Source organism: Vipera berus, assembly GCF_964194415.1.
Source record: "Vipera berus genome assembly, chromosome: 1".
Lineage (NCBI taxonomy): Eukaryota > Metazoa > Chordata > Lepidosauria > Squamata > Viperidae > Vipera > Vipera berus.
This window is the reverse complement of record NC_138202.1, coordinates 264,702,172-264,714,382: the sequence shown is the minus strand read 5'-3', so window position 1 is coordinate 264,714,382 and position 12,211 is coordinate 264,702,172. Positions and strand designations below refer to the sequence as shown.

Sequence of the window (12,211 nt, the reverse complement as noted above, 5' to 3'; positions counted from 1 at the left end):
GCCTGTATTACAAAAATCATTCAAATGTATTTGTGAAATTTTACTTCCATAAGGGATTCATAGCAATATTTGCACTAGTTACAATTCCACACGGTTTTCCAGTGCAATTCCACATACGTATTTATGTGTACCGTATGTACACACACCGAAAAATATGTTGCCGTGGCACAATTTTATCTTTAAGAAATGACTGGGCTTGAACTGAATTAACTAATTGCTCTAGCCCAGGGATCTTCAAACTTGACACTTTTATGACTTATTGACCAACTCCCAGAATTCCTCAGCCAGGCACTCCCCAGTGTGGCTGGCTGAGGAATTCTGGGAGTTGAAGTCCACAAGTCATAAAAGGGCCAAGTCTGAAGATCCCTGCTCTAGCCACTTGTTCATCAAAAGAACCAATGAGTTAAAAACAACTTCCATACAGATCATTATATGCTATCCAGTGTTGACTGTGAGCAACAACTGAAATACAGGTAATCTTCAACTTACAACAGTTCATTTAGTGACCATTTGAAGTTACAACGGCAGTGAAAAAAGTGACTTACGGCCATTTTCCCACATTTATGACAGTTGCAATATTCCCATGGTCACGTAATCAAAATTCAGACACTTGGCTACTGACTCATATTTATGATGATTGCAGTGTTCTGGAGTCATGTGATTGGCTTTTGTGACTTTCTGACAAGCGAAGTCAATAGGGCAGCCAGATTCACTTAACAACACTGTTACTAACTTAACTACAGCGACTCGCTTAATAACTGTGGCAAGGAAGGTTGTAAAATGAGGCAAAAACTCCTTTAACAACAAATCTTGGGCTCAGCCTGCACATAGTTTTTCTCCATGACAATCCACTAATCTGATCTGTCAGATTTTCAAACTTTGTATCAATCACTATTGTAACTGAGTTCATTTATTTTACTGTTGATTGTCTTCTCTTTCTTTCCACTTTTCCAACCATTAGAGCAGGGGTGTCCAACTGCTGGCCCGCGGGCCAGACGCATCACGAAGAAATCATGCCCACCCCATTACCGGCAATGGGAAAAAAGTTCCAACACGTCGCACAACGTCGCGAGTTTGACATGTCTGCATTAGAGCCTTCTCCAGAAACCTAGGTCTTACCATAATGCATCTGAAGTAGAATATTTTGAGCCTGGTCATTTTTGCCTCAAGTGACAACTGGCAGATGACTAGTTCGTGATCTGTTCCACTATCAGCAGATACATATATTACAATACAATTGATTGATTTTTTAAAAAATCTTTACAACAAAAAGCTGATTGGACAGTTAACACTATATAGACATATTCTCATTGTTAATAGAAATTCAGCAAAGAACTGTAAGCATCAAGGCTGTAAAAATAATACCTTGGCTGCATGCACTCTGATTCTAATGGTGCAGGAGCTCAAATCCCCTGTTGTGTTTCTCAGGGCTAAAATGGCAATTTACAGGAGGAGCTAAGTTTAATCCTCCATGGCCCAATTATCTTCCTTGGGCTTAACTGCAAGCCCAAATACTCACTTCATGGTCACACTGGCCAGGCTCAAGTCCAGTCTGTTAAGGAGATATAGCTTTTCTGAGCAAAGTTTCCTGGCATACAGAAAGGTTTGCCAGAAGGATGAAAGATCAGAGCTGGACAGTTTCCCTTGAATAATGGAGAGAGAAAAATCACAATGTCTTTTTATTTTTCCTTCCCTTACAGGCTGGTTCAAAAGTCAAGTTTTTATACTGTCTGTCTAGTCCACAGGCAATTATACAAAAGCCTCCCAGTATTGATTGTCTTGTAGGCTTCTTGTAGAATTATTCCTTTCTTCTTAATTCAAGATAATCAGCACTAAATAGAGTTTTAATTCAATCAATCATTTAACCATAGGCCTTTGTCCTTCCTTTTATTACTACAGGGGTGGAGAGGGGACCAAAACTGTGGAATGAAATCAAAGAAATTGATAACGATGGACGTGAAAGAGAGACTGCCAAAGAAAAGAACAGAAAACCAGATTTCAGAATAAAGGGTGGAAATTGCTAAGAAGATAAAAGAAGTCAAAGCCAAGAAAGACAAAGATCTCAGGAATTTCAGAGAATTACTCGAAGAGACAACATGCAGCATTACAATGACATCTATAAAAACATCAAGGATGGAAATAGAGGTTGGTGGGGGAGGGAAGTCTTCCAGAAGGAATTCCAACCTCAAATTGTATACTGTAGGATAGGACGGGTAGTAGCTGATTCAAAGAAGACTAAGCAAAGGTGGAACAAATATACTAAAATTCTGCACAATAGAAATATCCAACCCAGATACCTTAGCAGATAATTCCTGCAGTATTTACAAAAACTTCGAGTACTAGAAGATATAGTTTGAACGTTTAGATCATGGGTCAGCAACCTAAAACAGTGAAAGAGCCACTCGGAACCAGTTCCCTCACACAAGGAAAAACTGGGAGCCGCAAAAAATGTGTGCGCATGCGCGTACATGCACAGAACAGGGTTTGACTGAAGAGTGGAGCCACGGCGAGATATGCACCTACCCTGCATATTTGAATTGATTGGTTGAACTTTTTTAATCCCACCTTTTTTTTTTGGACTACACATAGCAGAAGACTGGGAGCCGCAGGAGACAGCTGAAAGAGCCGCATGTGGCTCCGGAGCCGCGGGTTGCAGACCTGTGGTTTAGATAGTTATTACTCTCATAAGACTACAGGAATTGATGGAATATCTATAGATATATGGCAGGTCACAAAAGAAGAATCTGTAAAACTTCTAATCAAACTATGGAAGCAAATCTGTAGAACAATGTAACAGCTAAAAGATCTGAAGACATGGGAAGGCACCAATATAAAAAATAAGATTTTAAAGCGTGTGCAGACTATCATACAATATTCCTTAGTGTCCCGTGTTAGTAAAATAATGCTCAGGATCATTTAATGCAGATTAAAGTCCTAAATGGGAAGGGAAGCGCCAGATGTTCAAGCTGGCTTTAGAAAAGGCAAGGAATAAAAGATATGATTGCTGATTCAGACCGGAGGACTCAGAAAGCTAAAGAATTCAATAAAAGAAAAAGAAAAAAAGAAGTCAATATATGCTTTATTGATTATAGAAATCATGGTTGATGTGTCAACCATGTCACGCTCTATAGAATGTGCTTAGGAAAATGGGAATCCCAGAACATCTCATTATCATTGTGTAAAACCTATATGCAGGACAGGAAACCTGACTCCAGATGGAAAATGGCAATACAGCCTGGCTCCAGATCAGAAAAGGAGTGAGACGAGGCCATGAGTTCTCCCCTTATTTATTCAACCTGATGGAGGCTGGACTCGAAAAAGATTAGCGTGATTTAAAATTGGAGGAAGAAACAGTAAACTGTACTATGCTGATAGCTGTAAAGGATCTGCCAGATCTACTACTGAAAGTCAAGGAGCAAAGTGAAAACATGGGACTAAAATCACATTTGATGTAGATACTGAAGCTCCTGCTTTTTCAGGCTAACTACAGTCAAAGTCCCAGCAGTCGAGAAATAAACCTCAGACTAGCACGTTCAATGAAGGCCTTGAAAAGATATTCAGATACCAGGATGATGTAGAAAGTAAGGAAGATGACCTTGATCTGCTCCTAGTGTACTGAGGCAAAAAGCTCAAGTTCATAACAATCTTCAAAACCTCCTCAGCTTCACGTGGCCAATTCATTCATTGCGAGACAACGCAATGAGTTACACTAATATCAAAGAAATAGTGGATTAGAATCATTAGAATCATCAAGGGTGCAAAAGGAGGGACAGAATGAAATGTGAACTGCAAAAATTAGAATATTTTTTTTATTTATTTTAAATAATTAAAATAGAATTGCTAAATTGTCCCAGGGTGAGTTGGCCGCAGAGAGTTGATTGTGGCAAGCTGTCCCATTCCGAGTTTCACAGCACTGCAGGGGGAGGGGCGGAAATAAAGCACACTTAAGACTTGCAAGATTTTGTTACTATTGGCCAAATAATTAAGTACTTTTAACTAGTCTTTGGATTTACTTTTTTGATGTGATGTACTGTACCTAGTGGAGCTGACCTAGGTCTAGACCAGGGGTAGGCAACCTCGGCTCTTTTATGACTCATGGACTTCAACTCCCAGAATTCCTGAGCTCAGGTCTAGACCTATAAAGATCAGAATTGTGCAGGCAGTGGTTTTCCCTGGGGCACTCTATGAAAGTTGGACTTTGAAGAAACAGGGTAAAAATAGTATTGATATTTTGGAGCTGCAGGGAAGTCAAGAAAACAAACAGATGAATCATTAAACAAATCAGCCCAGAGTTCTGACTTGAGGCACAAATGAACAGGCTCATATTATCATATTTGGACAAATTAGGCAGAGACCTAACTTTCTTGTCTGTCTAAAGTTGGGAAAGGCAGAATGAAAGGCAGAACAAGAGGGTAATCAAGACGACAGCAGCAGTGGGTACCTTGTTAGAAGATTAGAAAGATCAGATTGGGAACAATCATCCTGGAGAAAAGCGATCTACAGTACGTCATCGCACAAGTTGATGGCACATAATCGTCATGAGTTTCATTATTTTTGGCAGTCTAGTTTAGGCAAACTCCTACAACTATCTGTTTAGCAATAAGATCAGTGGCATTCAATAGTATTTACTTTCAAAGCAGCCTGCACAGAATCATGCTGTACGCATAATCCAAAACTTTTGGTCCTAGTCAACTGAGAAGCTATAACTCTGGCCCTCAGAGCCTACAGTACGTTTGGCTTTGGTGTATTTTATTTCAACCATAAATGCCATTAATTTTCTTTTCACTGTATCCTGCATGAGTCGTAGAGAAGAGTATTGGATGGATATATATTTATATATAAGGTAAAGGTTCTCCCGCACATGCGTGCTAGTCGTTTCCGACTCTAGGGGCCGGTGCTCATCTCCATTTCAAAGCCGAAGAGCCAGCGCTTGTCTGAGGACATCTCCGTGGTCATGTGGCCAGCATGACTAGACGCCAAAGGCACATGGAACGCTGTTACCTTCCCACCGTAGTGGTCCCTATTTTTCTACTTGCATTTTTACGTGCTTTCGAACTGCTAGGTTGGCAGAAGATGGGATGAGTAACAGGCGCTCACTCTGTTATGTGGCACTCGGGATTCGACCCACCAAACTGCCATCTGATCGACAAGCTCAGCGTCCTAACCCACTGAGCCACCGCGTCCCATAGATAGATGGATAGATAGATAGATAGATAGATAGATAGATAGATAGATAGATAGATAGATAGATAGATAGGCCGAGGAGGTGCTCAAAACACTCAAGACATATCTCTTCCCCTCGTCTCTTCCTTCCCTAATGCAGCTGACTAAGTGAGAAAGAGCCTGTGGCCTAGAAGTTAAAACAACTGCCTAACATGCAAAGCAGCCCAGGTTCGAATCTCAGAAGGGTTTGGCTGACTGATGAGAACAAAGAAGCTTGAAATAGCTATATCAGTCTCCCTTTAATTCTTTGTCAGCATTCCAAATTATATTATATAATATTATATATATATATATATATATATATATATATATATATATATATATATATATATATATATATATATATATATATACATTTTCATAGCACTTATAGAGTAGCAGAAAATTGTCTCATTCTGAAGCTGAACCAAGGTCTCTACTGCAATAACAATTTCAGTTCAGCAAGCCAGCTAATACACAATCCAATTCATCCTAGCGCAAAAATACAATAACTAGATAGTCCCTCAAGCTATGGACAGGAGTTCAGGACAGTATGTTACTGCAATCACAAGTAGTTTTGTCAAGACTGAAAATTCACATTTGGAAAAAGAAAAGAAAAAAGATTCTCAATGAACATTCAAGACTTTTTGATAGATCATGTATTATGCTATGGAATCTCCTCCACTTATCCTATGCTGTTACATATGTCTGGCTTTCAGCATAAATCTTATAAACTCAGTTTATTTGGAAATATATTGATAAAACAATTCTAGCATTAAAGTCATTTTGTTCTTAAACATCTAATTTACTGAATTACTATGGCACTTACATATTTGTTCTACAGTTTATTAGCTTGTTCTTCAAGTTTTAAATGAGATAGCATTGCTTAACCTTTCAACAGTAATCAATACAGTATGTTTTGCAATAGCTCTACTCAGACTACCTATTCTGACAGTGTAAAATAAGCAATGTGTAGAAATGCATTCTTACTATCAATCAGAAAACTGTTTTTGTCAACATGCATCAGAAGAAGCCTATTAATTTCAACTCAAGAACAGCTTAAAGCCAAGCTCTTAAATAAAACATAATAAACGCTATCTTGCATTCAAGTAATCTGTTTCCAAAACTGATCACGACTTAGTGTATTGAAATGTACTGTTTGAATCAGAGTGATTCAATGAGACAAATTTTAAAATAACGACATAAAACTTCCTAACACATACATCAGATTATGTGAAAAAGCTATCCTAATGTAATTTATTTAATTGATTTAGTAATGAGCTAAGTGGAGAGTAAATGAAGTCATACTACTTGTCAGGGACTAGCAATATTCCCAGCACTGTCAAGTGTTACAATAAACTAAAAGGCATCTCATGCAAAATGGAGGAAGAAAATATACCTATATTCTATCACCCCCATGAGAATATACCATCCTTACAAATGAAAGGCTACCTCTCCCAATTAAGAGTGAATACGTAAAAAATGAGATTACTAACTCCAAATCATTAGCTGCTTAACAGCATTCTTTGGTTTAGAGCAGCATATAAATTTAAATAAATAAATGCATCTGAAGAAATTGTGCTTAAAAAAAAGTCCTTCTAATAACCAAATTTGAAATGTTTCCAGCTTTTTATATTAATTTATAAGATTATTTATGATTTGTCTTTTTTCACCAAAAAGTTCCCAAGACATTATTCAGTTTAAAAGTGTTTAAAATGTCCTCTCAAAAAGCAATAGCAAAAAGAAATAAAATACTCATTATCAAGGAGTAAAACTAATCATATTTCAAATCACTGAATAGCCAAAAGAAAAAAAATAAAATCCTTTAGCCAGTGCTTTTTTTGTAAAAGAAAAAGGTGCTGGAACTCACACATGTCATACAACCCACCTTGCCTACCCTACAATGTTCCATCCAAAAAAGGTGCCGGAACTCCGTTCTGAGCGTTCTATGAGAAAAAAAGCCCTGCCTTTAGCATACACACAAAACTAAACAAAATTGAGGCTATCTGTACTTTTTACAGACATAATTCCACAAACTGATTGCAGCCATTGAAAAGGCCTTCTTTTATATCCCCATTGGACTAGATTTCTGCATAGCGAAACATACCAAATTTTAAACTAGTGTCATGTTCATATAATTGGTTGCAATAGTAATGATATTTTGCTAGTAACTGCACTTTATGGACACTCATCAACCGCAATCTCACAAAAGATTATTCTGCCATGGACGCCTATATTGGACCATGGATCCCTATATTGCTAAAACCAACCCTTTTCAGCCTTAATTTTCTTCAATTTCTGCACCAACCAAGGCACTGCTAGGCACAACAACCTTCACAAAGCGTGAACTAGATCCCTTCCAACTAGAACAAAATGTTCCTCTAATCTCTATTTGGTCTATCAATGGAAAGAATAGTTTCACCTGAACTCACCCTCAATAGCCAGCCCATTTAGCAGGTTCAAGATTTCAAAACTTAGCATTAGTTGGAAGAAGGTTAGACCTAGGTATAATCAACTATAGCAGTCTCCAACCTCCGGTCCGTGGACCAGTACTGGTCCGTGGCATGTCAGCAACTGGTCACACAAACAAGTAAAGACCCATCCGGGGGATGCAGGCAGCACACAAAACCACATCCCCTCCAGTCCACGGAAAAGGTCCCTGGTGCCCAAAAGGTTGGGGACCTCTGAACTATAGTGACATGAACCAGGTGACCTCCTCAATCATCTTTAAGAATATGTTAAATCACAAAGACCAGAATCCCATAAGCAGCTGAGCAGCAGGTCTGCAGTGCCATCTCATGGGAGTATTCATTCAGTTGCCCTGTTTTCCACTATCCCATCAGATTTTTTGCATGTACAATTACTGAAAATGCCCAAGTAGAATGAAACAAACTCTGCTGAGTAAAATGAACAACTGGAAGGATGGTGAGTAACATTATAAGAAGATCAGAGACTAAATGTTTTTATGATTCTGGCTTTTTACAACAATCTCATAAAATTTCTTTATAAGGGATGGGGGGAGGAGTCTTTCAACACCAACGAAATAGCTAGCTTTAATCAACCAGTTGAGTAAATCTGTATCTTCAGTATAGAACTCATCAAGGACAGGCTTTATATTATGTCAAAGATAGCTGATTGGTGCTTGAAGGTACTAAGTAGTTACTGAGGAAATGGCCTGAGAACAGCTTTTTCGCAGCCATTATATCAGGGGTGTCAAACTGCAGGCCCACAGGCCGGATGCATCATGCGGAAGCTGTGCCAATGGCAAAACCGTCCTGATACCTTGCACGTGCCAATGGCAAAACCGTCCTGATACCTTGTGCAACGTCATATGATGTCGCGAGTTTGACATATCTGCATTATATCCATAGAACAGGACTTGAAAAGAATTACATTCCACACATGATTAGCTTTGTCACAAATATTCCTACTAATTTTCTAGTTTTCTGTCGTACAGAATTTCATTGCTCTAAGCTTTTCACCAAACCAGCTTTTAGTTTCAGCATTTCTACCAATGCCACTTTCAAAATATACAGAAGACATAACTTCAGCTTACTTCCAAGTTTTATAAGGAAATCTACCGGTAAGTTTCAGTTCATAAATACCTTTGCGCATTTGCAGTGAGCATCGCAGAATATTGCCTACATTTATATCAATAAACAGAACAAAGTTGTTTTAGGGTTTTTTCCCATCACTATTCACAATGGAAACAAAGGTGAAATTGACCAACTCTAACAAGGAACTTAAAATAGGGAATATAAACTCATAGTTACAATTGTATCCAACTGCCAGATATATTTACCCGTTAAGCCTTTAGCGGTGTAAGTTCTTAAATAACAATCACTCTTCCTTACTTTTAATCCTTGAAATATGAAACAGATATATGGAAACAACCGTTAGCAAGAGAAGATATAGATATGCCTTTCAAACTCTTTGCCTAGTCCTCTGCCGGTTCATACCCAGCGAAAAAAACAGTCTCTGTAAAACTTGAGGATTAAATTTGAACTTTGCTCCCCAGGGTGAATGCCTACGTCTGACCAGTAGGGGTCCCTCCTTGGCCAGTTTTGAACTAAATTTTTGCTGCACTTGAAACTTTCCCGAAGAAATACTGTGATCAGCCCGTCAGACACCTCCCCCCCCCGACTTTTTCCAAAATTAAGAGCGGCGGGGGAGGGGGGGAGTCGAAAAAGTGTGGTCTTTTGCGTACATCTTCTCCTAGCGTCCCTCCCCCACCCCCAAACCTGCCTTCAGGCTGCAGCGGGATTTGTTTGCCTTCCCCACGCCGAATCTGCCTCTTTCCTTCTCGTTAGAAATTAAAAGTAGCTTGGATTCAGGCTCGCCCTTGGGACGCCCGAAATAAAACTTTTACCATCGCCTCCCCTCCATCGTTCAGGGAAATGCCCGAAAAGAGCGGTACGATTGTTTTGCACGGCGGTCCAAAAAAAAAAAAAAGGTGTACGCGGGGCAGGAGCGAGAGGAAAGGAACCGGGCGCTCGACTGAGGAAGTTGCATAATGAAAGGCTCTTGTTTGTCAATCGAGTCCCGTTTTTCTTAGGGCGGCTGCTGCGACGGAAACCGGGAAGGGGAGGCTGCCTTTAAAGCAAGCTCCGGAGCCTTTTGTCCCCTCCTCATTTTGGAAACCCTCTTCCACATTCCCCATCCTCGGAGGGGAGGGGGGGAAAACCCAGGGCCCTTTTCGACTCCCAAGGAGAAAAAAGGGGTCAAGGGTTTCTTTCCACTTGATCCAGGCTTCTCCTTGGCGGGCTCCAGATCTCCTCCTGGAGGGGAAACGGCTCGCTCTCTCCTTGGTCTCCTAAAGCCCGGCCCCAAACCTGAGGCCGAAGAGGGGGGGGGGGTCTCCCTCTGGGGACCGCTGGCTCCTCTCAAACTTTTCCCGTCGTTACTCCCTTCTCTCGCCACAGGCGACTGCGAAGAAAACAAGAGGGGGCCGCAGGAGCGCCCACGCACAAGACACCCATTTCTGTTATTTTATTTTTTTTCTCTACCCCTACGCACCACAGCTCAGGCCTCTCGGTTCTCACACTCTCGCAGCCAGCCTCAGACGTGCCCCCCCCTGCCCACCCACCCACCCCAAACGAGCGCCGAACAAGTGGGCAGGCAGCTCCCGTTTCATTCATAGGCTTCCCGGGAAGCGCAGACTCCCAAGGAGAGACGGGCAAGCAAAGTTGAAGAGCGCGCGGGGGGGGGGGCACCCAGGTGTGGAAGTGGCGAGCCGAATTCAGCCAAGGCATCCTTCTCGTTGCCCTGAAAATACGCAGCGATCGCCTGAGCTTTCGCCGGCCGGGGGGGTTGTGTGTGCCTTTGCTGACAACCTTCGAATTGCACGCTTCTCCCTCGGGAAGAGCCCCGCTCCCCACCACACACATACGCACGCACACACATGTTTACACTTAGTGAAAGACAAGCACAGAAACCCAAGAGGCTTTTCTCTCTTCGCCTCTCTCTCTCTCTCCCCCCCCCCAACACCACCGCCGCCGCTCCGCGCGCCCGCGCGCTCCCTCCCACTACAAACTGCTAGGCGCGTCTCTCTGCGCGTGTGGTGTGTGCGTGCGTGTGCAAAGTTTGCCCAAAATGGCGGAATTGGGGAGCTCGGTATTATATTTCTATAGCTCGAGACACGCGCGCACGGGTGCACCGCCACGCGCGCACTCACGCCACAAAGTCCATAAGCTGCACAACAAGGGAGACGAGGAGGCGAAATGACCACAATTCGCGAACAAATACTCCCTTTCCGAAGCTGGCGGCGGCTGCTAACGCGCTGATCGGAACAGGCCTTTTTTTTTCTTTCCCTTTCCCTCCCTTCTGCAAAGGAGACACACACAACACATGCTACACATTCAACCGGTATATCCCGCTGCAGCCAAACCTGGGTGCTTCCTTCGCAAGCCATTATCCTCTCTCCCCAGGGATCCCCTTAAACAAAACAAGAGTGAGCGCTGGGATGGATTGTCCCCGTCCGCCCCTCTCGCCCGGCACCCCGAATCTTTGCTGCGGTACCCCTTTTCCTCCCTTCCCCGACATTCCTGGGGAAGTGTCAAGAATTCCCTGGCTCCGGCTCACCAGCGGTGGGGCAGGACGCCGCAAATCGCTCACCCACCCCCACCACCACCACCCCGGCTCATCAATATGTGGGCGACTGTGAATTGCCCTCCTTATTTCCCGGCCACTTCGGTCTCGTTCTTGCCCCCTTCCGCCCCCGATGCCGGTCAAGAATTCGGGGGGAAAAGCAGAGCCCGAGCGGAGGGGGGGGGCGCAGAAGGCGAAGGCACCCTCTCCTTCGCTCGCTCTTTTGTTCCTCTTTCACTCTCACGCACTTAAAGGATTTTAGGAAAGATTCCCCCACGACCCACCCACTCCTCGGCCACTTCAGAGTCATCTGGCCACTTTCCCCAGATTACTTCCATTTCCTTCGCTTGATGTTTTAAGGGGGAAGACCTTCCCTCCCTATCCCTTACCCCAAAAAATAAAAATCCCCCCCCTTTGCCCGTTTCTTGAGGGAGGCAGAGGAGGTGCGCTTGCCTTCCTTTATCTCCTTCTCTCTCTCTCTCAACTTTCATCCCTAGCGAAGGAACGGAAGCAATTTTAAAGCCATCCTGAGCATTGTGCATTGCAGTTAATGGGTTAGCAATCATATCCGAACCAAGCGCTTCCTTACCCCCCCAAATCCTCTCTCTCTCTCTTTATTTTTTTTCTCCGTCTCTCGAGTAGTCCTGACAAATATGGTCCAGGGCTGCGGGCACAAGTGAGCATGCGCCCGTAGAGTCAGGGCTGGGGAAAGGGAAACTGCTGCTGCCGCCGCTGCTGTAGCTGCCGCCGCCGCCGCCGCCGCCGAAGTGGCTTTTCTTCCCTTCGCTTTTATGTCTCAGACTCTGGGAAAAGCAGGCAGGCGATAGCCGTAATCGTGGGTATTTTTCTTCCCCACGCCGCGTCGCCGCTCCGATCCGCCAAGATCACATCTTCAAGATGCATCGGGAGCTCTAGGAATAGA

The 12,211-nt window shown here is 42.9% G+C and overlaps 1 protein-coding gene across 1 annotated transcript in view; it reads right to left on the bottom strand.

Annotated features, from left to right (window-relative positions):
- Positions 1 to 11,964, bottom strand: part of L3MBTL3 (L3MBTL histone methyl-lysine binding protein 3) — a 90,410-nt gene extending 78,446 nt beyond the window's left edge. Inside the window, exon 1 of the mRNA XM_081313819.1 lies at positions 11,879 to 11,964. The gene's annotated coding sequence lies outside the window, so the exon portion shown is untranslated. The remainder of the gene's footprint in view (positions 1 to 11,878) is intronic.
- Positions 11,965 to 12,211: the final 247 nt, after the last annotated feature.